Source organism: Ictidomys tridecemlineatus, chromosome 8, assembly GCF_052094955.1.
Source record: "Ictidomys tridecemlineatus isolate mIctTri1 chromosome 8, mIctTri1.hap1, whole genome shotgun sequence".
NCBI lineage: Eukaryota > Metazoa > Chordata > Mammalia > Rodentia > Sciuridae > Ictidomys > Ictidomys tridecemlineatus.
The window spans coordinates 78738496-78765735 of record NC_135484.1 but is presented as its reverse complement, the minus strand read 5'-3'; the positions used below and the strand labels follow the sequence as shown (position 1 = coordinate 78765735).

The window sequence follows — 27240 nt, the reverse complement described above, 5'->3', positions numbered from 1 at the left end:
TCTGTATCTTTATTATACGGGTGAGCACCTTTTCATTTCCTCAGCCACCTGTAGAGTCCTGTGGCCTAGATTTCTCAAAATGTGTTTTAACTCTAGTATCTTCTGATCTACTTCATATCACACACATTAGAGATTCCAAAATAATCTTCACTAAATGATAGTCAATGTATTGTCACCCATCTGTTCAAGAACCTTTGGCATCTTCCTGCAGCGTGCCTTGGCCTGGGACTTCAGTTCCCTTTCTTCCAGTTCAAGATTCTGCCTGGTAGTCTATTAACAAATTTCATCTTTGTTGGGGAGAAAGACTGAGAGATTTATTTCCTAAGGAATTGGCTCACATGATTGTGGGGGCTGGCAAGTCTGTAGGGCAAGCTGGAAACTCGGGCAGGGTTTCTGTGTTTTAGTCTGGAGGCCAAATTCCTTTTTGTTTGGGAAACCTCAAGTCTTTTCTCTTAAAGCTTTAAATTGATTGGACGAGGCCCACCCACATTGCGAATGGTAAACTGCTCTACTCAAAGCTATTGATTTAAACATTAATCACATCTTAAAAAAAGATACCTTCACAGCAACTTCTGAGTCTGTGTTTGACCACATAACTGGACATTACAGCCTGGCCAAGAAGACATAAAATTAACTATCTAATGCCCACTTCATCCCAGCTGCTCTGTCTTTTGCCTGGCATGCGATTGATTTCTGCCTGTTGCTTTTATTTATTTCTTTTGGGTCCAACTTAGAACTGACAGAATTCGTTTTGGCCAGCTCTCAGTTCCCACTCGTGACTTGCTGTGTGAGGAATGTATTTCCACCCCCATGGTTAAGGATGCCTCTGAGCTGCTTCTGACATTTTATTTTTTTCTCTCAGTCTTATCTCATCTGGAAGTCCACAGAGTGGTTCAGGGTTTGCAGGAGTTGACATCTCCCTCTCTTCCTTCCTTTACTCTGCCCGGTACTGCTCATGTGTGTGCAAAGGGTGAGGAGTGAGTGTCTTTTCAGATTTTTTTTTTTTTTTTTTAAATAGTCTCTTTCCAGGTCTGGTGGCTCAGGCCTGTAATCCCAGGCAAGACTGTAATCTCATTGCAAATTTGAGGCCAGTCTCAGCAACTTAATGAGACCCTCAGCAAATTACCTAGACCCTGACCTGACATAAAAAAATAAAAAGGACTGTGGTTGTAGCTCAGTGGTAAAGTGCACCTGGGTTCAATCCCCAATGCAAAAAAAAAAAAAAAAAAAAAAAAAAAAAATTGTTATCTTTCTCTATATTGTACTCTCTGTGAAGTTACGATGTACTTAAATCAAAGAGACCATTGGGAACTTATTGGGCACTTACAGTTTTTTTTTTTTTTTTTTTTTAACTCCATCTGTGGCAAGTTGAGTTTTTGGATCTAGTCCCTTTGCCTTCTACTTGTCTATTCTAACAGCTGTTTAGAGTTTGAGATAGTGAGCAAAAGATGATCTTTCCTAATCATTGACACTCCTACAAACTTGTAGATCTTTAAGAAAACATTTAAAAACCTGTAAATGCTTCTTGGGAGGCTGAAGCAGGAGGATGACAAGTTCAAAGTTAGACTCAGCAACTTAGTGAGGCCCTAAGCAACTTTCCCATTTGTAGAAAAAATGGGAAAGACAGAAAAACATAGAAGACAAAATAAAAATTGCTTACATACTTCTAGAGATAAACTAGAGATAACTGCATATCCTAGAATATGTACTTTTTGGACTATACTTGAATATTGAATAATTTAAAATGTTAGATAATGTGTGTACACTTTGTATATAGTTTTGTAGCCTTTTTGTCTGCCTGGTGTAGTTATGGTGCTGGCTGAACAATTTTTGGCTTTCGCTGTCCTGTCTTGTCTGGAACTGTAGTGGCATGCCGTGGGCTTGTTTAAGCTGGTAAGTCCTCAGTGGACCTTCTGACCAGGTTCTCACCATGATCCTCATTCCATCTGGGGCAGTTCATCCACGCACCTGCTACTCACAAACTTCTGAATTCCTGTCTCTAATCCAGACTTCTTTCCTGAGATATAATCTATATCTTCACTATTTCACAGCATATCTTTTTTTTTCTTTTTTTAGTTGTTGATGGACCTTTATTTTATTTTTTAAATTTATTTATATGTGGTACTGAGAATCGAATGCAGTGCTTCCCACATGCTAGGCAAGGGCTCTACCACTGAGCTACAACCTCAGCCCTTCACTGCATATGTTCACCCCAGTATCACACAGTCACTTAAAATGCTGCATTTCCGGAACTAAACTCATCACACCCACACACCAAATCCATGCCTTCTGCTGCATTTTCTATCTTGGTGATTATATCAACATCCATTTAGTTACCCAAGCTCAAAACTGGGTGGTCCTCATATCTTCCTTCTTTCTCATTTCTCACATCCAGTCAAATCTGAAAATTTCATTTTCATAGTTTCTCTTCAATCCAGCCCCTCCATTCTTATTGCCCTAGCACTTCAGATCTTTAATTTTCTCTGCCTAGGCAATTTTATTTCTTAGTAATCACCCTTCCTTTGGTCTCACTTTCCCTCAATCCATTCTTTACCTTTTTACCAATGTTTTCATTCTAAAATTCACTTTTCTTAGCACAATGTACAAAAGACTTTGAGATCTACCTAGCTAACTACTTGACCTTATCCACTCTACTGTTTACAAATTTTATGTTACTTGATGTGTCTTGTGAGCTCTCTGTCATTTTGTACATGCTATCTGGATCTCTCTTCCCCCATGTGATTATCTGGCAAACTCCAATTTCTTCTTCAGAAGGTTTCCTCTGAAAAGGTCCCCCCACTTCCAAATAGTCTCAGGCATTATTTGATCATTGGTTACATTGTATCTCTTATATATTCTTGTTTGTTGTTGTTGTTTTTTGCAGTGCTGGAGATCAAACCCAAGGCCTTGCACATCCTAGGCAAATGCTCTACCACTGAGCTATAGCTCTTGTCTCTTACTTCTTGAAGCTTATATTATAACCATCTCCCTTTCAGATCTTCTACTAGACAGCTTCTCAAAGATAACAAATCTTTAAGCTCTCTGTGAATCTTAGCACTAAATCAATCGTGTCAGGTAGTATTTGTTAAATGAATTTTGTTGAGTGAATTTACTTGTTCCTCCAGAAGACAATGGTCTTCTGCTTCAGAAAGGGATTTTCTTGTCTTCCTTAAATACTTTGGTCTGAAGTAATTTTTTTTTTTTTTGAAAAAAAAAGGGTTAAAACAGAGAAACACTGACTCCTTCTTGAGAAAAACGTTTCGTAATGTTGGAGGGCACCTGCAGATTTATGTCTACATGGCAAGGGGCTGAGATAATTAATGGCTATGTAACTCTTTTAGCTTTATTGTCATTAGCTGCTGTGAATTTTTACAATAACTTTAGAACTATGAATTTAAACTTTTAATAATTCCAACTAGATCAAGATAAGCGATCACCACTCTAATGAGAGCAAGTGAGCTTCTGTTTTTAGGAATAAACGATAAAGGGAGTGGTGAAGAGAAATATATATTAAAATAGATTTTTTTCCTTGCATCTTAGAAAAATACCATTAATCCACATTCAGGACACCAAAACCAAACCAAACAAAAACAAAAACAAAAACAAAACCCCAAAACATCCTTTTTAAGTAATCTCTGCTCTTTAGAATGTAGACCTGAAATTTTTAGCTATATAGAAGCATGTCTGCTTAGTATTCTTTTTGTTTATTCTAAAAGATTTTATTTAAAAGAACTAAAAATTATATTGATATAATTAAATACATTGTGTTAAATAAGTTAGCAATGAAAATCTCTGGTGAGGGACCAATTCACTTGCTGGAGAAATCTGAGTGTTGAGTGGGAAGGGATCACCATCAGTAGGTGGCAGCCTGCGCTTTGTAATGAGATCCTGTATTGCTCCAGTACTCTGGAACTGTCATGAAGCATTTTATGTTCCATCATAAGGCAGAGTGGAAGGATTGCAGGTTTACTGACACAATATTGTAAAGCTGAATGCCACTAAATATTTAAATGAAGGAACTGCATAATTAGAAGCAATTCCAAGAAAAAAAGGAAGGGAGACAGAGCTATTTTGTATTCCATACAATACAGATGAGTGTGGGTTTAACACCATTAAATTGCTTTTTTACTCCTTCCCTTACCTTTCATAGAAAACAATAATATGCGTGTCTTGAAAATGAAAAGGAGAGTAGCATATCCTCATTATTGTATACCTGATGGCAACTTTGAACTTTTTTTTTCTCTTTTTGGTACCAGGGCTTGAACCCAGGGGTGCTTAACTACTAAACCACAACCCCAGCCCATTTTTACATTTTATATCAAGTAAGAGACAGGGTCTTGTTGAGTTGCTTAGGGTCTCACTAAGTTCACGAGGCTGGTTTTAAACTTGAAATCCTCCTGCCTCAGCCTCCTATACTGCTGGGATTATAGGTGTTTGCCACCATACCTGGCCAGCTTTGCACGGTTGGCCATGATCTGTTGATCAGAACAACAGTTGGAATTAGGGTAATTCTGGGCAGAGGACAGTTCAAAGTAGTTGATTTGTAGAGTATGTGTTATTTTATGTTTGAATTCCACATACATCTACTAAATTTATTCTTATTTTCATTCTGAGTATATGTGTGTACATGTTGTATTCAATTGAGACTTTATGTCAGGTTGAAGGTGTTCTTTTTTTTTTCAGTTGTAGATGAACACAATACCTTTTAAAAAAAACCTTATTTATTTATTTTTTTAATCTGGTGCTGAGGATTGAAGCCAGTGCCTCACATGTGCTAGGCAAGTGCGCTACTACTGAGCTATGACCCCAGCCCCTAAGCTGTGCTTGTATTTAGCACTGATCTGCACTGAGAGGAATATTCCTGGGCTGTGGATCTTAGGCTCTATCTGGCCCACTTGTTGGAGGAAGCTTAAGTGAGAAAAGAGGTAGTAGGGAATTGCCAAATGAGCCTACAGGCCTGAACATCTTCCTTTTCATGAGCTCTGATGTTTTTCCATTACTATATTCATTCCTTTGCACCGCAAGTGAGGCTGTCATAGCAGCTTGGGAAAAGTTATAACCACTTACTTGTTTCCTTATGTAAACATCACAGAAATTGTATAACCAGATACTTTAATACACTGATGTCAGGAAGGAAAACTAGGACAGGCATGTGGAGAAGGCAATTTGTAATCTATATAATATGCCAATAATTGGGAGTTGACGCTGGGCCCCTATTGTCATCAGTGAAGTAAAGGACAAGGACCAGATGACCTGTGTAGACCCTTCTGCACACATGAAAGTACTCTGTGCTTTTATTTCTTTTTAAAAAGAGGAATACAGTTTCCTCATGCATTGATTCCCTTTTCATTTAGATGTTTATGAATATGATTGTTGTATCATCTTGGAATCTTGGGGTACCTTCGGCACTTAATTCTCTTAAGAAGCTCCTTTTTCCAGTGTGGTAACCTTTAAAATTGAGGAATGTAAGCACTATCTTTTGACAGTCTCTTACATGAATCATGAAATTAACATCTTCAACCAAATAGTGAGCTTCTATTATATGTTCCTGATGCAAAAAAATTACTTCAGTGCCAATCATACTTTTGGATTGACTGTCAGGATTCCACTGAAGAGTGGCTGTCTGCCAGGTGGGGTTTGGCCCAAATTGAAACTAATTTTACTGAAGAAAGAACTTGATAAAATTCATAAAAATTTCTCAGGGAAATGGAATACATGATTTATTCCTCCTATTGAAGTAAGTATATTTATGACTAAAAGCAGATTTAATACCACATATAGACAGTAAAATGGCTAACTGTTCCAGGAATTCGGAGTAAAAACAGCTATTAATAAGTGGGTAAAAAACTTTTTTTCTAATATGCTTGTTAAAAAAGTTTTTAAAGGATTATTACTAATATGATAATTTACATGATTTTCTTAACTTTCTGAGTGTCAGACACTGTGAGTTGCTCCTGATATTACAAGTTTCTTTTCTTTTCTGAAAGTGAATATATAGTAAAACTAGATATACTTACTTAATAGTGCCTTATTTTCCCTCCAGTGAGAAAGGGGAAAATAATTTAAAAATGAATAATTAGTAAATATAATTTTATTAATTATAAAAATTATGAGTCATAATAATGAATTATAACAAACTTATAAATTAATTTATTAATTATAAAGATTAATGAAAATAACTAAAACTTTTGTGGTAAAATATACATAACAAAATAATTAGTAAATATAATTTTATTAGTTATAAAAATTATGAGTCATAATAATGAATTATTTTATAACAAACTTATAAATTAATTTATTCATTATAAAGATTAGTGAAAATAACAAACTTTTGTGGTAAAATATACATAACAAAATTTACCATTTTAATACTTTTTAAGCATGCAGTTCAGGGCTATGAAATACATCCATATTATTGCATTTGTTACCACCATCCATTACCAGAGCTCTTTCATCTTGCAAAACTGGAACACTACACTTATCAAGCAGCAACTAACTCCCCATTTCCCCCTCCCTCAGCCCTAGACTACCCTTCTACTTTCTATCTCAATTGAATTTAATTATTTCAGTATCTCATATGAGTAGAACCATATGGTATTTTTCCTCTTGACTGATTTATTTTATTTAGCATAATGTCTTCAAAGTCTATCCATGTTGTAGCATGTGTCAAAATTTCCTTCCTTTAGCTGGACTCGATAGTACATGCCTATAATACCAGCTACTTGAGAGACTGAGGTGGGAGGATCCTGAGTTCAAGGCCAGACTGGACAACGTGGCAAGACCCCCATTTCAAAAAAATTCCTTTTTAAGGTTGAGTTATATGCCATTGTGTATATAAAATACACTTATAAAATACACTTTGTTTTTCCATTCATCTGTTGACAGACATTGGGATTGCTGTTCCTTTTTTGATGTTGTACGTGATGCTGCTATAAACATGGGTGTACAAGTATTTCTTCACGTACCTGTTTTCAATTCTGAAGAAAAAAGTTGGAGGAGTCATACTTCCTTACACCAAAACTTACTACAAAGCTTCAATAATCAAAACAGTGACACTGGCATAAAGACAGGTATATTGGCTGATGGAATAGAATAGAAAACTCAGAAATACATCCTTGCATATATGGTCAGATAATTTTTAACAAGACTGCAAAGACCATTCACTGCAGCAAAGACACTTTTTGACAAATGAGTCTGGGAAAACTGGATATCTACATATAAAAGAATGATGTTGAACCCTTACCTAACACCATGACAAAAATTAACTCAAATTGATCATAGATCTCTTAAAGACAGAACTCTTAAAAGAAAATGCAGAGTAAAAGCTTCATGTTGTTGGATTTGGTAATGATTTCTTGGAATGACTCCAAAGACACAGGCAGCAAAAGAAAAAATAGAAAGAAAAAAATTATACTTCATCAAAATGAAAAACTGGTGTTTTGAAGGACACCATGAATCAAACAAAAAGGCCAAGAATGAGAGAAATATTTGCAAATCACATATTTTGTAAGAGATTAATATCCATAACACATAGAAAACTCCTAAAAATATACTACAACTATGACAGAAGTCCCTAATAACTCAGTTAAAAAATAGGCAAAGGATTGAATCGGGTACACTCATACATTGTTGGTAGGACTGCAAATTGGTGCAACCACTATGGAAAGTATTATGGAGATACCTCAGAAAACTTGGAATGGCTCCACCAATTGACCCAGCTGTCCCACTCCTCGGTCTACACCCAAAGGACTTAAAATCAGTATACTACAATGATGCAGCCACATTGATGTTTATAGCAGCTCAATTCACAGTAGCTAAACCATGGAACCAACCTAGTTGCCCTTCAATGGAGGAATGGATAAAGAAAATGTGTACATACACACAATGGACTTATTACTCAGCCTTAAAGAAGAATAAAATTATGGCATTTGCAGGTAAATGGATGGAACTAGAGAATATCATGCTAATATAATGACTTTGGAGTCATTCCAAGAAATCATTATCAAACCCAACATCATGAAGTGAAATAAGCCAATTCCTGAAACCCCAAAGCCAAATGTTTTCTCTGATAAACAGATGCTGATTCATAGTGGGGCGGGGGGATAGGGAAGAATGAAGGAACTTTCTTTGTGTAGAGGGGAGTCAGGGGAGGGCTGGGGTTATGGGATGGAAGGACCGTAGAAAGAGACAGACATTATTACCGTATATACATGTATGATTACATAGTGGAGTAACTCTGCACCATGTCCAGCCAGAGGAATGAGAAATTGTGCTCCATTTGTGTACAGTGTGTCAAAATGCATTCTATAAAATAAATAAATCAATTAATTAAAAAAAGAAAAAAGAAGATCCCCAAGTGGCCAATAAGCACATGAAAAGATGCATTAGGAAATTATTATTATTAGGAAAATGTACACCAAAACCACAGTGGGACAGTATGTCATGCTTGTTGATTGGCTGTTCTCAAAAATGTAAAAAAAGATGAATATTGTTGAGGTTGTGATGAAATTGGAACTCCTGTGCACTGAGAGTATGGGTCTAAGGTACTGCAGCTGCCGTGGAACACAGTAAGACAGTTCCTCAAAAATTAGAACTACTTTGTGATCCAGCAATGTGCCTTTTTCTCCCTCTATCTCTTTTTTAATTTTGTTAGAGTTACCCTAGAAAACAGGATGAAAATATCAACACATACTTCATTTATATTAGCTTTTAAAATTTATTTCTTTGATGATCTTTTTTGATTTTGTATTCTATATAAAAGCTTTAGAATCCACTAAAATTAGAATTGGTACAATTTGTCACTGTATTTCAAATTGCTCAAAAAAAAAAAAAATCAAAAGGAGTATTCTCCTATTTGACCTGTTGACCAGTGGCTTCACAAACAACATTAAAAAAAAGATATCTAATATATTTTGTAGCATATAAAAACTGGAGGGAAATTGAGGATACATCCACTCTAATTGTTCTCCACTGGTAGTGATTTTGGCACTTCGAAGAAATATTTTTGGTTGTCACAACTGAGGAAAGGCACTCATTAAGTGGATAGAAACCAGGCATGCTGCTAAATGTCCTACCAGGCACAGGACAGCACTCCCCCACCAAACAAAGAACTATCTGGCCCAAAAAGTTAATAGCACTGGTTGAGAAGCCCTGATCTGCTCTGACTCCACATAATGTAGAAACTGAAGTTCTGAGAGGTTGGTGTTACCAGATTGCCCAGTGGCAAGTGGGTGAGCTACTCACTCACGTTCATTTAAAAATATGAAACATATAAGGAATTCTAATTAAGTAAAGCTCAAGTGTTTTGATTATTTATGGATTAAGAGGAAGCTAGTTATTAGAAGCTCATATTAAAAAGGTTGAAAAAAAATCTCCTTTTGTATTCTCCTATGAACAAGATTTTCTGAAAGCATTAAGTTGTTCAGGATGGCAGCTGCTGCCTTGGCTTATTTTTTTCCCCTTTAATTGATTAAACAATAAATGTTAGAGCTGCCAACAGGTGTTCTCTTTGACGTTTTAAGCATCATTCAGATTGTAAGGTCCTTAAACCAGTTTTTGTCAACCTTACTTGACAATGGCATGCTTTTAAAATTTTAAAATGTAAGTGCTAACAAGAGCTTAAGAGGTAGAATTAAAGTGGACTGGGAAAAATGGGATTATAGACAATTATTGTCAGACAGTACAAAATTGATTCATAACAATCTTTTTGAACTTCATGGTTAAGAATTAGAAAAATGAGACTAGTATTAAGAGCAATAAGTAAAAGAAAATAAAAGATCTTTTATTTGACACTTTCATTTTCAAGTATGACATGTCACATATCAACATAGGGATGATGTTGCTAAATTAGCTTCTGAAATCTGCTGCTAAACCAGATGTGGAGGAACATACTTATAATCCCAGCTATTAGGGAGACCAAGAAAGGAGAATGGCAAGTTTGAGGTCAGCCTGGGCAGTATAGGGAGACCCTGTCTCAAAATAAAATAAAACAGGGCTAGAGATATAGCTCAGTGATAGGGCACTTGCCTAGCATGTGAAAGGCCCTCAGTTCAATCTCCAGCACCAAAAACAAACAAACAAATAAACAAACAGAAAAAACCTAGTGCTGAATCTTCTGAAAGTCATCTTGCATTCTGTTACCCTTAATAGAAGGAAAGATAGACAATTTTATTTTTCCTTTAATGGTTAGTATTTCGTTATTAATGTGCACTAGTTATTTTTAATTGTTTTATTTTTGACAGCTAGCTTTTACATTTTTGCACATTGAAGCCTGTGATTTTTCTTTGTATGGACTCATAATTGCTTATTACTTGATGTATCTGTAATTTTTGAATTAGCCTTTCTTTTTGCTTTAAACTTCCCATTTAGCCATAGATTATGACAGCATATATAATATCAATTTCTTTGAGTGACTAAGAAACATTAGACTTTAAAAATTAAAAACAATATAAATATATTGAAATTTTAAAGAGATGTTTAACTAGAATGACATCCACTAAAAAGTGAGTCACACTAATCCTAAGGATTGTTTATAAGTACTCCTTGCTATTGCTCAGGTTGATGGTCAGGCATCCTGTACTTCTTGCTGTTCCTTGTCTGACTAACCTATCCAAATATAGGTAGATTAGAATACAGTAATCTAAAAACTATACTTATATATTTAGCATTTTCCTTTTTAGATATGATAATACTTTTTAGAGGGCCATAGGATTCCCTTTTTGTGCACAGGATTAGGAATAGAAGCATACTTTTCATGGGCTGGCGTTGGGCTCAGTGGTAGCGCACTTGCCTAGCAAGCATGAGGCCCTGGGTTCAATCCTCAGCACCACATAAAAACAAATAAAGGTATTGTGTCCAACTACAACTAAAAAAAATAAATATTAAAAAAAAGAAACATACTTTTCATACAATTGAAAAGTTTATGATCTTGACAAATTTGAGAAATGTAGTAATGGCTTCTCTTTGTTTCTTTGTTCTTTAATCTTTTGATTTCCATGTTCTGATATTGGCTGTGGTGAGGGAAGGGTGTCAAAAAAATCGGCTTTTATGTTTTTTTTTTTTTAACTTGTTAAGGGACTTTTTATTTCTTTTATCACAATCTCTTTTTATCAAAGAAAAGCCACATGCAGGATGGAATTAAAAATGGACCCGCTGCCACTGCAATTCATAGAATATCTTATATTAGACCTAGTTAATAACAATAATTTTATTTTTTTAAAGACAACATTGCATATGACTTGATTTCAATTTCTCAGAGGTCCTTGGGGATTATCAGTTTAACACTTCTACCAAATTCCTCAAAATTAAGCAAAAAATAGCCTGTAAATCTGTCATTAAAGAAGTTAATTTTAATAAGCTGAATTATCAGGCCCAAGGGGATCAGCTTCATAATTTTTGCTGAACAGTTCAGATTGGTCAGTAATAGCTGGGAAAGCCTAGATTCTCCCATTCTGTTTTGTTCACTTGAAATAGATCCCTACTTTGTTGAATTACACCCGAGAATGCTCTTCTTCTAGAAGTTGAGTGCCTGATGGCTGTGGTAGCCATCGGGCAGCTTGACTTTGTGCTCAGATGTTGAGTTGATGTTGTCACTTACCTGAAGTTACTTACTTACTTCTCTTAGGAAGTTTGTATCTGAATGTGAATTTTATGACACAATTCCATATTTTGTGCCTCTAATTCTATTTTGGAATCCACTATTTGGTGCCTTTAATGCAGTTATAAAACTGCATAATACTAATACTACTAATAATAATTTCACTAGGAAAAATAATTTTCTAGTCAGAATAGGAGTAGCCAGTAAAAACAGCCTTGCCTGGAAGATAGCATTGATATCATTAGCCAAATATTTGTTGTGTGAGACTGCCTGTGTAAAAGTCACAGAGGATTGGAGCACACTGCTTTGTTTTCTGTTCCTGTTTAACATAGATGCGATTTCCAAGTTGCTTTGATTGGCAGAATTGATGAAGGATCAGTTAGGTAAAGGTTGGCAAATGTCATGTGCTAAGAAATCACTCGGGGAGCCTCCTTGGACCAAAAGTTTTCAGTTTCCTGGTGAGCAGCTACACCCAAAAGCAGCATTAGCAACAAAGTGCGTGACCTTCTCTGTGGCATTCTGCCATCCTTCCCCACAGGTCCTCTGGCTACCAGCCAGAAGTGGTGGCATATGGCCAGTCATAAATCAGCCAAAGGTTTCTTATTCTGTAGTTTTGGCTCTGGGAAACTCAAGCATCTTTAGTAATAGGGAATTTCTTCTCAGTCTCTGAGCAGGCTGCTCATTTAACCCATCTTTTTCTCTTTTCTGGTCCTTGCCAGTTGTGGTGTCCAGCAGAAACAAAGAAACTTGTTTCTAAGCCAAAAGGGAACACACACAAACCCAGCGTTTATATTCTTAATTAATCAAGATCCTATATAACTGAATTGGAGCATTTCATTTTTTTAAAAAAAGTTCCTCAAAAGAGAAATAGAAACTTTTAAGTGATTGTAGGCATATCTTCATTCTTTAATCAAAGGAAGAAATGGAGCATATTAAATGGCATAAGTTCATTGTACTTATTAAAATCCTAAATTAAACACTGATAGAATGGTCATTAAGGAGAGAAGTTTCACAGTATTCTCAGCAAATTTATAAGTGCAATTAGGCAACTCAGTCATTTTCCTGAAGAAAGTACTTTTCCTTTTGTCAAATAAAGATTCTGCGCAATTTCTGCCCAAGGACCATTTAGCTTTTAATTACTCTATCCATATACATCAAAGAATGTTAGAAGTCTGCTCACAGTTTATAACTCTTTATATAAAAAATAAGTTCAATATCTTGGCATACAGTTGCATTAATTGTGTTCTCTTTAGTTCAATATCTTGGCATACAGTTGCATTAATTGTGTTCTCTTTAATGACTTTGTTCATTCCACACAGTGTGCTGAAAGTGAACCAGGATGGGACCTGGGTCTATTGGCAATCTCCAGCCTCCCTGGCCTCTCCTTATTTCCCTGAGATACTTGCAAACAGACTTTAAGACATGCAGTCTCAATAAAGCATTCCCCTCAGTTGGCTCTTGTCAAATTACCTTTGTCCTTTTATCTAGTGTACACTCTTTCTTGGAGCATGGGGCAGAGGGAAGTTCACTCCTGACATTAGCTGCCATTATATTTAAAAATTTCAGTAAAGTAAAATGGTAGTGAAAATTCTTCTTAATTCTTCCAGTCTAAGTGACCCTTAGCTCAGTATTTGTTTTATTAAGGGAGCACCAGCAAAGTCACTCACTGTCTTCACTGCTGAAATTCTCCTGTAGCACTGTAGAGCCATGGCTCTCCTTATTTACGTCTCACCTCCCATTTCCCTGGAGTAGTATCCATGTTCCAAAGACATACCTGCTCAGAGAACAGGTATTGTTTTACAACTGTATATCGGACATGACTTTCATTGTGAGAAGAGTCTAATGTATCAGGATTCCTTGCTCAGCTTCATTTTGGCAGATCCTCCTCTGGTGTTATTTGCATTTATTTTGGTGTCTAATTTATGCTGAACTGTGAAGGAATTAGTTGTTAGCATCTAATGTATTGTGGGGGCTTTAGCAGTTGGTCAGCATCTTGCCTTACCTGTCTCTGCCAAAACTGCACAGCCATAAGTGGACTGATGTCCAATCTCTGGGCCTCTGGGGAACTATCCCCCAGTCCCCCCAAACAAAAACAACCAAAAATTCCACCCAAGAAACAAAACAAAAACAAAAACAAAAAGCAAAGCAAGAAAACCTGCAAATGAAGGATCCTCAGTTGATGGTGTGGTGACACATGGATCTGAGGTCCCTGCCTTTGCTGACATTGTCAGGGATGCTTGAGGGGACTTTAATCTTCAGTGGTTCTCTTAAACCAATGAATGCACACATCAAATCTAAATAAAAACAGCAGACCTGCTATAGAAATGTAGGTTTAAGACAAGCCCTTTGGCTTTAGTGTCAAGCTGGAATGGGCCTCTGATGTCCCTCCTTTTATGTGAATATTCTGGAGCCTCTGCTACCAAGCAACTCTTATCGGTTACATTTATTTGGGTCAGTTTTATAGTTTCTGCAGAATCAGAAGGTTGCCACTCAAAATAGCCCTGATCCCTTCATGCATGTAATACGTTTGCTCCCAGGAAGTGAAGGAGTAACAAGCCAGAGATGGGCTGAAGATCTAAGTTGAGAAATGTTGGCACTAAATGTAACCATTGTCATGTGCATTAGTGGGCATGCTAGTTAATATTAGTGGTGTCTTGACAAGTAGGGAAAACATCACTGAACTTTATCTAGAGTAATGTAGTTCTTCAGTATGTTCTGAGCTTACTTGGGCTATTTTCCTTATTTCAAAGATGAATTTATTAGGATCAAGAGCTTGTTGGCAATGCCATCATAGGAAGGTCATTGCCTTACAGTTTTGTGTGTGCCTACGTAGGGTTAATGTTCAAAATGGGCTTCCAGATGGTTACAATACCATGCACAGTGCTTCCTGGCCTTGACCATTTGCAGTAGTACTGATGCTTAGTTAGGCCTCATTCCAGTGACTCTGAGTTACTGGTTCAGAGTATGGCCATGGTGTTAGAGTTTTTCAAGTTCCCTGAGTGATTCAAATGTGCAGACTAGACCGAGAACTGCTCTAGAAAGTGCTAAAATTTCCAATATTTTCCCTTTAAGGAAATCACTGTATACTGGATAGGCCAAAGCAAAACTACATAGAAAGTAAAATAGTGTAAGAATAAAGTTGCAATATAAAATAATCTACGAGATGCCAAGAAACGTTGTTTTTTGGTTAGGTCAGAATTTAAATAACAGAGAGTGTACTGAAATTATTCACTGAGAATTTTAATAGAAAATGATGGCCAAGATTTCTAGAAAAGATACCATTCAACATAGGCTTTTTCTTTTGTTTCCTCCCTAAGCTCCACTAGAGTGGTAAGGGATCTTACTTTATAAAGGACTAAATCCATGAGTAGGATTGGGTTGGAGACAATCTGAACAAATTGTTAGAAACTGGAAGGTAAGGAGATTAGTAGGTTTGGAAAAGCAGGATCCAGAGTGGACAGTCAAAAACCAACCTGGTTTATATCACAGAGTTATCCAAAGACTCAGGACTGGCAATACCAGGTTTCTTTGGGAAAGGGGGACTGGGACTCTAGAATAAGGAGAATTGACCGAAAGTCTTTTGAAGAAGCTCCCATCTTTCTAGCTTTCCTCCACACTGAGCAGAGCCCTAGAGATTAATTTTTTTAAAATTCTACTTTTTAAAAAAATTTATATATGACAGCAGAATGCATTTCAATTTTTATTACACATATAGAGCACAATTTTTCGTATCTCTGGTTGTATACAGAGTACAGTCACACCAATTAGTGTCTTCATATATGTACTTTAGATAATAAAGTACATCATTTCTAACCCCATGCCCTCTCCTTTCCCCTCCAATCCCTTTGCCCTATCTAGAGTTTGTCTATTCCTCCCATGCTCCCTCTCCCTACCCCACTAAGAATCAGCCTCCTTAAATGAAAGAAAATATTCGGCATTTGGTTGAGATTGGATTAAGTAAAAATTTTTTTTTTTGGTTGTAGATGTACACAATACTTTTATTTTATTTATTTATTTTTATATGCTGCTGAGGATTGAACATAGGACCTCACACATGCTAGGCAAGTGCTCTACTACTAAGCTATATCCCCAGCCCATGGAGGTAAATTTTCCGTGGAAAGGATAAACAACATCTAGATGTAAGTGAGGCTGGGAAATGCAGTTTTTGTTCTGTGTGGCTGTGTTCAGCTAGAATTCTAGCTCATTTGTTTTTCATGCTCCTTTGTCATGTTGTTCCCTTCTACTATAGAAGAGTGGGAGAATAAATATTTGGGGACAGTTAGCAGTTGGTGCTGTGCTTACATGCCTAGGTGTTTACTACATTAGTATAATAATACTGATAATGATGTGATGACAGTAGTAGCAGAAAACTCTTTAACAGTGCTTTTTACATGCCCAGTACTGTTCTAAGAACTTTGCATATATTAACTCACCTAACCCTCACAAACTGTGAAGTTCTCTTAACATCCACGCTTCAGATGTAGAAACTGAGGTATAAGGAGGTTAAGTACCTTTCCCAAGAAGCACAACTGGAACTGGGCCTGAGATCTCATCCTCCTGTGGTTAAACCTGATGTTGTGGTTGAGTTTCAGAACATAATTTCTGATAAAATGTTCTTCATTGTATTGGTTTTGTGTTCTCTTTGGAAAAAAGTGGTACTGATATCTAGGCTTGATAAATATAAAAAGTTGTTTTTAGTTTTATTCAACGGTTCTTTTTGTTTGTACACATTTTAGTAGCATTAGAAATAGCTAATTTAACATTGGCTGTCTATTTTTTTTCTGCTTAAAAGAGGTTCTTATAGTCTGACTACCATCATACAAGGTGATGGGTAAAATTATGAAATGGGTAATTTAGTATGTAACTCTGTCCACAGTGTGGGGAGCTGAGGCTGAAGGCAGGGAGACCAGGAGTGAGGGGATTGCTGAGTTCAGGAGATTTAAGGTTTAGCATGTGTGCATAAGAAGCATCTGGAAGGTTTGCTAAGTCACAGATTACTGGAAACCACTCCAGGATTTCTGAGTTGTAGATTTCTGAGGTGGGTCCTGAGAATTTTTACTTCTCCCAGGTTTGCAGAGGTGACAGTTGTGAGTGAGCACTGTTAGGGAACCATTGTTTCTTTCTAATATAGGGCAGCATAGGGAAGAGCAGAGCCAGTGATGGAGTTAGCCAGGGAGAATTGACAGGATTTGATTCTTTGCATTAGAGGCAAATGGCCATTCATCATATTATGTGCATCTTTGAGATTAATTTTCCCAAAATACAACTGTGGTCAACTCTTTCTTGCTTAAATATACTTTGTCATCGTTTTTTGATTGCTTGGAAATCTCTCAATTTAACTTAATTTTTAGTGTTTGATTGTGTCCTAGATATATCTGTGAGTTGACTGTCCTTAAAATATGTGACAAGTCACTATGTCATGCTGTTTTTGATGAGTTTTTTAAGTATCACCTGGATGATGTGCATGTATGTGTGTATTTAAATGCTTATGAATCCACACATATTTTATCTGGCTTAATATAGGCCACCCATGTTTTCTGCCCAATTGAATATTAATTAGATGTTTTAATGGATTCACTAGCCTGATTAATGATATCTACTAGTCATTTCTTCTTTTTGATAAATTCCATTGATACATTTTCTGATTCTGCTTTTATTTATTCATTGGTGTGCAAATCAGACAGGTAATTAGGTTGTAGAAATGATGTGTAGGATTTGTTGGTTATAATTGATTTTAGAGAAAAAAATGTCTAGCGCTAGCATAGGAAATTATGATGCTGTAAGTTAAAAAAATTCCAGATTTGGAATAGAATAATATAATATACTTTTCAACATTAATTGGTTGTCTTTTAGGCCAAACATGAATCATCTGAGGCTTTTGCACTGTATTGCTTTTGGGACCACATTAAAGATCATAGTTATGGTATTTGTGTTTAGCTCTGCCTTAATAGGGACCTTGAGTTAGTTCCTACAACAGTGAGACTGACAGATATTTTAAAAGCAACAGATATTTTTAGTGCATATTGGTTATTTTTTTCTTCAAAACTGATTCTTCATTCTTTTGAGCTTTATTTTATTAATAGATCTTCAATCTGGATGTAGAATTGGTTTACTGTCAACCTTCTCTTGTTTACAAAGGGGAAAGCTCATTTATTTTTCATGCTTCTTTGTCATGTTGTTCCCTTCACTTCTGAGAAAAGGGCAACAACCTATTTAGATAGGGAAGTTTAGGCTATTTATAAAGCTAGGCAGGTTAATGGAAATTGACAGCTCAGTAATGTCCTCCTTGGTGAATGACGCACATGGGTTTTAGATGATGTTGGCTTGCTGTTTTTACTTATAGTCTGGAATCAGCTGGAGGAATTTGTGTGCTTTGAGCTTTGCTGTTGACGCAGGTCCTGGGTACAGATATGTTTTAGGAAACATCTCATTTCCATATAAATGAAGGAAGATTAAAAAGAAAAATGTAGATGGTTTGCCTTTAAATTCCAGCTGGTATCACAAGGATGATGGAAATATTTCTTTCGGCCTTATGGAAAGACGGCTTTGGTTATATTCAATCATCATGAAGCTGTTATAGGTTTATTCAGAGATACTTTCTATATTTGTTGTTTGGAATCTGTTTATTCAGCTTCAGCTATGTATGTGTGTGTGTGTTTTTAAATTATATTTTTAGCATGAATTTCTGTAAATTCCAACTTTAATCTCTTAATACATTGTTTTCTCATTTCTTTTGTGGTACTGGGGATTGAACCCAGGGCTTTGCACAGTGAAGCAAGGGCTCTGCCACTGAGTTACACTCCCAGCTCCTCTTATAAGTTTTAGATAGCTCCACTTAAGACATTTATGTAATTACATCAGTAAACTTGTCAATTTGATTTTAATAAAAGGTAGAATAATCAGGGTTAAGGATGTGGCCCTGTGGTAAAGCATGTGTTTAGCATGCATTAGGTCATGCATGTGATACCCAGCACTGCAAGGAAAAAAAAAGCAAGTAAAAGGACCAAATAGATTGTTTTCATTCTCACATTACAAAATTATAGTCCTCTCTCTCTTTTTTTAAAACACAGTAAATAGCAGTTTGGAGTGAATTTTTTTTGTTTTGTTTTTCTTTTCAAGTTTCACTAAAAGGAGAGCCTAATTTAAGTTTAAATAGTCGGAATAGTATGTGTTCTCCAAAATCCATATCTCCAGATTTCAATTGTTTACATTAAGTTTCATTCACAATAAAGTGATTTCATAAGAGTGAATTTTATCTCCGTAAACCACACTGATTATGCTCAGAAACAAAATTTCAGCTATGTACAGTGTCAAAACACCAGCAGTTGATTTATTACTAGTTATAATATGCCTTCTGTGGGCCTGTAGCCCTCATCAAAGCCAGTGCTGGACAATTCCTGAAGATGTCTAGGGCTCTGGCCTCCAGAGTTGGTTTCGTACTGCCACCTGTGGATCACCTTTTTTGAGGGCCTTACTCAAATATTATGGTAAATAGCATGTAGCACAGGGACCTTACACTGGCTTGCTCAGGTACCCTTGGGGGGAGTGGTAGAGAGCGGAGTTTCCAAGAGGTTTCTTGCTTGACTGAGACTGCCAATCCTTTGGGATCTTCTGCCCCTCATTTTCAAGCAGTGCATTGGAAGGCTTCAGGCACCCTGGGCTTTGTGCCTTGGTCTGGATAGTCTCCAGGACTGAGCAGCAGCAGCAGCAGCAGCTGCTGAGTTTGCCTTTGCTTTTAATTGCTTCATTCTCACTGCTGGGGGATCTTTTTTGCAGGTAGCAGGGCCAAGCCTTTTGTTCATAGTCCTAGCCTGTCTAGTGGATGAAGGTGCAGGCAGCCTCCTACCTGCTTACTCATGGTCTTGCCAGTGGGACAGAGGTAGTCAGATTTCTGCCTCTGTGACAAGATACCTGAGAAAATTAATTTAAAAGGAGGATAGGGTTTTTTTGTTCTTCTTTTTTTTTTTGGTGTATAATTTCAGAGGTTTCAGACCATGGTTGGTTGGCTCAGTTGTCTTTGGGCCTGTGGCAGAATAGTACACCGTAGTGGTGGGAGAGCCTGCCAGAGGAAGACTGTTTAACTCACGGTGTCTGGGAAGCTAAATGCTAAGGGAAAGGCTTGGGCTCCTCAATATCACCTCCAAGGGCACACTCCTACAGACCTAACTTCCTTCTGCTAGGCCTGCCTTCCTAAAGGGGCCTCTATCTGGGGCCCAAGGCTAGTGACCAAATCTTCCACATGGGATATTTAAGACCTAAATAAACCTGACAAATATGATTTTGGCCCACAGTTTTAAACTGCCTGTCATAGCCACTGTGGCTGAACTTCCTTCCCTACCCCATCTTTCACCCCAGATCTCCATAGTGAGAGGTGTGCTTATTATTCAGTGAGTTGGGCTTCCATAGACATCTTCTAGCTGGGGAGGATGGAGGTTGGGGGCCAGAAGGATGCATTACTTCTCCAACTGAGGGCCTGAGGCCTTGAAGAACATGCAGAGTCCCCAGTATCTCTCAGTGCCAACTTCAGGGATTCTTAGCTCCCACATGCCTGTCAACTGACAACTATTCAATCCTATTGATTCTGTAGCAATTGTCTATTTATTCTCCTTTTTATTTTCCTTACCATTAGCCTGGTAATAACATGGTACATTCATATACTGATTTATGGTTTGCAGTCTACTTGTAATGTGCCTTATCTTGTTTGATCCTTAAATCGACCTTGATTGGTAGGCAGGTTAGGTATTTTTATCCTAGTTTACGGAGGAGGAAATTGAAGCACGATCTACAGTCACAGAGCTGTGAAATGGTGGAGCCACATTAAACACAGGCATTTTGACTCCAGAGCTCACAATCTTTAACTGCTGTACCAAGTTGCCAGACTTCCTACCTTTTATCTCCCACTACTATTTGTTTTTTTTTTTTTATTTTTTTTTTATTTTTATTTATTTTTTTTTATTGATTGTTCAAAACATTACAGAGCTCAAGACATATCATCTTTCATACATTCGACTCAATTGGGTTTTGAACTCCCCAAATACATAATACAGACTCACTTCTGTTACATACTCACATTTTTATATAATGGCATATTAGTGACTGTTGTATTCTGCTACCTTTCCTATCCCCTACTATCCCCCCTCCCCTCCCCTCCCCTCCCATCTTCCCTCTCTACCTCCTCTGCTGTTGTTCAATTCTCTCCCCCTTTTTTTCCCCCCACTCCCTTGCCCCTCATAACCTCTTATAATTTTGTGTATCACTGAAGGTCTCCTACCATTTCCATATGTTTTCCCTTCTCTCTTCCTTTCTCTCCCCCCATTCGTCTTAGTTTGCTGGTAGTCTTTTCCTCATGCTCTTCCTTCCTGTTCTATTCTTAGTGGCTCTCTTTATATCAAAGAAGACATTTGACATTTGTTTTTTAGGGCTTGGCTAGCTTCACTTAGCATAATCTGCTCTAATGCCATCCATTTCCCTGCAAATTCTATGATTTTGTCGTTTCTTAGTGCTGCATAATACTCCATTGTGTATAGCTGCCACAATTTTTTTATCCACTCATCTATTGAAGGGCATCTAGGTTGGTTCCACAGTCTAGCTATTGTGAATTGTGCTGCTATAATCATTGATGTGGCCGTATCCGTATAGTGTGCTCTTTTAAGGTCCTCAGGGAATAGTCCAAGAAGGGCAATAGCTGGGTCAAATGGTGGATCCATTCCCAGCTTTCCCAGGAATCTCCATACTGCTTTCCAAATTGGCCTCACCATTTTGCAGTCCCACCAGCAGTGAACAAGTGTGCCCTTTTCCCCACATCCTCGCCAACACTTATTGTTGTTTGACTTCATAATGGCTGCCAATCTTCATACAATCAATCCACAAGCACATGAGAAAATGCTCCCACTACTATTTGTAATCCCCTTATACTCGCACCTTCTTGGTTTACTTCCCAACTCTGAATTTGCACTTTGTTTTCTGCCTCTGTGCCTTTGGTCATACTGTTTCCTCTCCCACTGTGCTTATCAAAATTGTGCCCATTCCAGTGCCTTCTCTTTCATCAAACTTTGCAAGATTTTTCCAAGCCTAACGGATCCCTTCTTTCTGGATCCTTGAGCCCAGGAGTTGCAAGCCAGACCGAGCAATATCCTGAGATGCCATCTCCTAAAAAATAAACAAATAAATAATAGAAAACGAGACTCCTTCTTTTCCCTCTCCTCTAATAAGTGTTTTATTTTCACATCTCATTTACTATTACATTGTAAGTTGCTTGAGGACAGTAATGGTATAAGTGGTATATCTGGGTATCAGTTTGTAGCATCCAATTATAGTCATGGTCAAAGACATAATGTGTAAATGTTTATTCTGTTCCATTAAAAAAAGATTAAATCAAGTTATATTTTTTTACTTGGTCTGATGGTGGAAAGAGGTGATTTGGGGAGTTTAACATTATCCTTGCTATGTTTATCTAATAAGATTAAGAAGGTATGCTAGGGAAGTCTTCCTTTCTTATTGTCTCATCAGTTTGCTCTTCCTCTTTTTTTTTTTTTTTTTTAGAGAAAGTGAGAGAGGGGAGAGAGAGAGAGAGAGAGAGAGAGAGAGGGAGAGAGAGAGAGAGAGAGAGAGAGAGAGAGAATTTTTAATATTTATTTTTTAGTTTTTGGCGGACACAACATCTTTGTTGGTATGTGGTGCTGAGGATCGAACCCGGGCCGCACGCATGCCAGGCGAGTACACTACCGCCTGAGCCACATCCCCAGCCCCTGCTCTTCCTCTTGGGAGACAGCTCATTCATTAAAGATCTTATCTAATTTGTGACAAACTGAGTACTTTGTTGTTAAAATAATTTCATTCCAATGTTCCATATTTTTAGTAGTCTCTAATATGGTAATTGCTAATCATAATTGAACTTCTTGATAAACAAAAAACCCAACGTTTATGCATCCACATTATTTTAATTTTATCTTTTAAAATTCCTTTTATAATTTATTTAAAAATACAAACTTAAAAAAATATGACTAACTTCAAGAGCATAGCAAGCAAGAAGTATTGAATACAATTTAACTTTCTTTTGATAACTATCACAATGATGTTGATTTGTTGAAGTATAAAACTGATACATTGGAGATTTCAGTTGAGTCTGAACTGTTTTGAGAACTTTACCTGAAATTTCTGTTTTATCTATTTAGTTGTTTCCCTTCCACTTCACTCCTTTTTTTTTTTTTTAAAAAGTGCATTATATTAAAACAATTTGATACTTTTCTACCAGTAGTATTTTAATTTACTATCAGTAATATTTTAGTTCTGTCTACAAGTTTGGAGCTTTTATACTATTTTGAGGGGATAGAAATTTCTACAAAGTAGCTTAACATTTCTGCAGAATAACAGTGCTATCTTATTGTGCAGTCAATTATTGAATCAAAGTTTGAAGCAATTCCTTTTAAAAGGTTTTTTGAAACAGTCTCTCAACTGAGAGTTTTTTGACCAGTCTATCATTTTCCTTTTAAAGAGGATTTTTATTTTATTTCTTTGTTGGTAACTAGGTCACATATTGTGAAAGTTTAAATTAGCTATCTGATTTTCTTTACCTTTTTGGGGAAACATCTGAGGGAATTTGAGGACATTGTCTACATACAATTAATTATATTCAGATTAGGTGTTTAAAACAATTTTGTATCCGTGGCTGTGGTGCTAGATACTTAAGGTCTAATTGGATATATTTTAGCACTTTTTTGAGTTGAATAGTTTGCAGTAGTCAACTTAGGAAAGACATTTCTGTAGTACAGGGAAACAAGTGTTTTTAGGGTACCAAGGCTACCCTGATTCCTGGCTGTGGACTTTGGACAAACCATTTAACCAGACACTTGGTTTCCTGAAAAATGGGGACATTGGTAGGAAGGTCTTAATGGTGATAGGATTTAGTGATTCTATAATTAGTTTTTCTGCTTGCTATTGTTTCATGTCAAACTATAATTATTTAAGTTATCTCATTGATTGTCTGTCTGGTTTCTCCTTTTCGATTTACTTAAAGAATGTGTTTTTTTTACCTCCTGTAGAATTATGGTAGGTTTAACCTTGAATTTCTTTTTTCACCAGTGGATACAATGCAGGATGTTCCTATAGTCTCCTTAATTTAGAAATTAATTCAAGTGAAATATTGATTCATCCCATAATGACTTCGTTTCTTTTCTCCTGTTAATTGTGCATAGTTTTTTACTGAACTTTTTAAAGCTGGTTAATAAAATACTGTTTTTATACAATTGCCAGAGCTTCCATGGGTAATTTGTTTATTGTTTGTGGTTCTGGAGATTAAACCCAGGGTTGCTCTACCACTAAGTGATATCCCCAGCCCTTTCTCATTTTTTTTTTTTTTGAGAAAGTATCTCATTAAATTGTTCAGGCTGGCATCCAACTTGCAATCTTATTGCCTTGGCCTCACAGCTGGGACTACAGGTGTGTGTTACTGTACCTGGCTATTTCTTTAAAAAATTTTTTTTGGCAGTAATGAGGATTGAATCCAGGGATGTTCTACCATTGATGTACATTCTCAGCCTTTTTTATTTTTATTTTTAAGACAGGGTCTCCCTATGTTTCCCAGGAGACCTTGAACTTGCCTTCATGTGTCTCAGCCTCTCAAAAAATTACTGTGATTATAAGCATGTGCCACTACACACAACTGGTAATTTATTTTTTAGAATACTTTTTCCAATTTATTCTTAAGTGGAATAAGCCATTCAACCAACCATCAAGGTAGCAGTCACAGTTTATTGCCTAGGTCAAACACTGATGCACATAGCCAAGATTGTCCATTTGGGAAGATCACTCAGCTTGTTGCTCTAGCTGCTGAGAATGCTACTGCTGACAGGTATCAGCCATCCACCCCTTTGGAGACTGCTTCAGCTACAGTGAACCACCCAGCCTGAGGTCATGCTTGGTAGCCCCCACATATTGATTAGTCAGTGTGAAACTACAAAGACTTGGTCATTTCAGCTCAACTAGGTACAACTCAGAAGGGTCATTCTGACTGCAGAAATCCCACAGGGTTGGCCAAGGTTTCATTGGTCTTGTATCACCTCTGGACATCTTCCTCTGTCCAGTTTTTCATTTGGTTGAGACCGGCTCTTTTTTTATGATTCCAGAATAGGCCAGGTTCCAAGGTTTCCAGATTGAGAAAGTTTATTTATATTTATACTTATCTTATAGGAACATTCTTTCAAGTGTAGATTTCAGTAAGCATTTGTTAGAAAGGGCTGTTTATGAGCACTGAAAAGAGATTCTCTTTTTCTGAACATATGAAATATTAATGTCATGATGGCTAACTTTCAACCAGATATTCCCTATTTTAGTTTCTATGAGTTACTTAAAATGAAGTGACTTTTTGTAAAGTCACATAAAAAATTAATTCTTCTAAGATGTGACTTTCTGATATATATATATATATATATATATAAAGTAAGTAATCCATTAATATATGTGTCGGTAATTAGATTTTAAAAGTTTTATAATCTGACCTGATTTTTTATTTTCCTGATTTTGACTATTATTTCCATTCCATACCATTTTGGTCATTCAGTCATTCATTAAACATATTCTTAAAAATTCTGTGTTAAGCCAGGCTCAGTGGCTCACACCTGCAATCCCAGCAGCTAGGGAGGTTGAGACAGAAGGATCACAAGTTCAAAGCCAGCCTCAGCAACTTAGTGAGGCCCTGAGCAATTTAGTGAGATCCAGTCTCAAAATAAAATAATAATAATAATAATAAAAAAGCGTTGGGGATGTGGCTCAGTGATTAAGTGCCCTTGGGTTCAAGCTCTGGTACCAAAAAAAAAAACCCCAAAAAACCAAAAACCTCTATTCAAGGGTCTCTTCTAGGAATTAGAGATGATTGAATATAGTTCTCATCTGTATGCTGGGGTGAGTCTGTGGTGTCTATTCACTTTCACATTTTTCCCTTTATTTCAATGAAAAATTTCATGTGTTAATTAATTAGTCCCTTCTGATGGCATCTTCTATTTTATTGCTTGATATTGGTCTGTTTAAATTGTGTGTATCATCCTGATTCAATTTGGACAAATCACATGACTCTAGAAATTTGTTGATGCCTTCAATATCTTCTATTTTTATTGGAGTACAAGTTTTGAAATTAATTTCTAATTATCCTCTATATTTCTATAGTGTCTGTTGTGATATTACGTTTTTCATCACGTATGAGTTTTCTCTCTCCTTCTCTTTGTTAGTGTAGCTAATGGTCTGTCAATTTTATTTATTTTTTTCAAAGAACCAACTTTTTGTTTTGTCAGTTTTTTCAATTGTTTCTTTTGTTTCAATTTCATTGATTTCAGCTCTAATTTTAATTATTTCCTGCATTCTACTGCTTTTGGTGTTTTTTGTTCTTTGTTTTCTAGGGCTTTGAGATGCACTGTTAGGTCATTTATTTGTTGACCATTTCTTCTTATAAGGAATGAACTCCATGCAGTGAAGTTTCCTCTTAATACTGCTTTCATAGTGTCCTGGAGATTTCGGTATGTTCTGGCTATGTTCTCATTTACCTCTAAGAATTTTTTAATCTCCTCCTTGATGTCTTTTGCAACCCATTGTTCATTCAGTAGCATATTGTTTAGTCTCCAGGTGTTGGGAGTAATTTTTATTTTTTATTTTGTCATTGATTTCTAATTTCATTCTGTTACGATCTGATAAAATGCAGGGTAGTATCTCTGCTATTTTGTATTTGCTGAGTTGCTTGTGGCATATTATATGATCTATTTTAGAGAAGGATCCATGTGCTGCTGAGAAGAAAGTGTATTTGCTTGATGAAGGATGAAATATTCTATATATGTTAGTAAGTCAAAGTTATTGATTGTATTATTGAGATATATTGTTTCTTTATTCAACTTTTGTTTGGAAGATATATCCAGTGGTGAGATAGGTGTGTTAAAGTCACCCAAGATTATTGTGCTGTGATCATTTGACTCTTGAACTTGAGAAGAATTTGTTTTATGAACATAGCTGCTCCATTGTTTGGGGCATATATATTTATAATTGTTATGTCTTGTTGGTGTATGGTTCCCTTGAGCAGTATGACCTGTACTTTTTTATCCCTTTGGAATTGTCTTGAAGTCTACTTTATTTGATATGAGGATGGAAACCCCTGTTTGCTTCCGCAGTCCATGTGAGTGGTATGATTTTTCCCAACCTTTCACCTTCAGTTTATGAATGTCTTTTTCTATCAAATGAGTCTCCTGGAGGCAGCATATTATTGGGTCTTTTTTTTTAAATCCAATCTGCTAGCCTAAGTCTTTTGATTGGTGAGTTTAGGCCATTAACATTCAGGGTTATTATTGAGACATGGTTTGTATTCACAGTCATATCATTTATTTTTGTTATTTAACTTGACTTTTTTTTTTTTTTGATTAGTTTTCCCTTTAGGGTATTACCTCCCTCTGCTGATTTCCATTATTGTTTTTTATTTTCTCTTCATGGAATATTTTGCCGAGGATGTTTTGTAGTGCTGGTTTTCTAGCTGAAAATTCTTTTAACTTGTTTATCATGGAAAGTTTTTATTTCATCATCAAATCTAGTCCCCACTTTTCCATGTAGGTGTTGATATTACTTAACTGTGGCTGAGTTTTAGTTCAACTTCTGTCTGCCTTGATGTCCTG

The 27240-nt window shown here is 36.5% G+C and overlaps 1 protein-coding gene across 2 annotated transcripts in view; it reads left to right on the top strand.

Moving 5' to 3' along the window:
* Bckdhb (branched chain keto acid dehydrogenase E1 subunit beta) overlaps positions 1–27240 on the top strand; it is a 190943-nt gene that overhangs the window by 15265 nt on the left and 148438 nt on the right. The gene's annotated exons all lie outside the window — the stretch shown is intronic.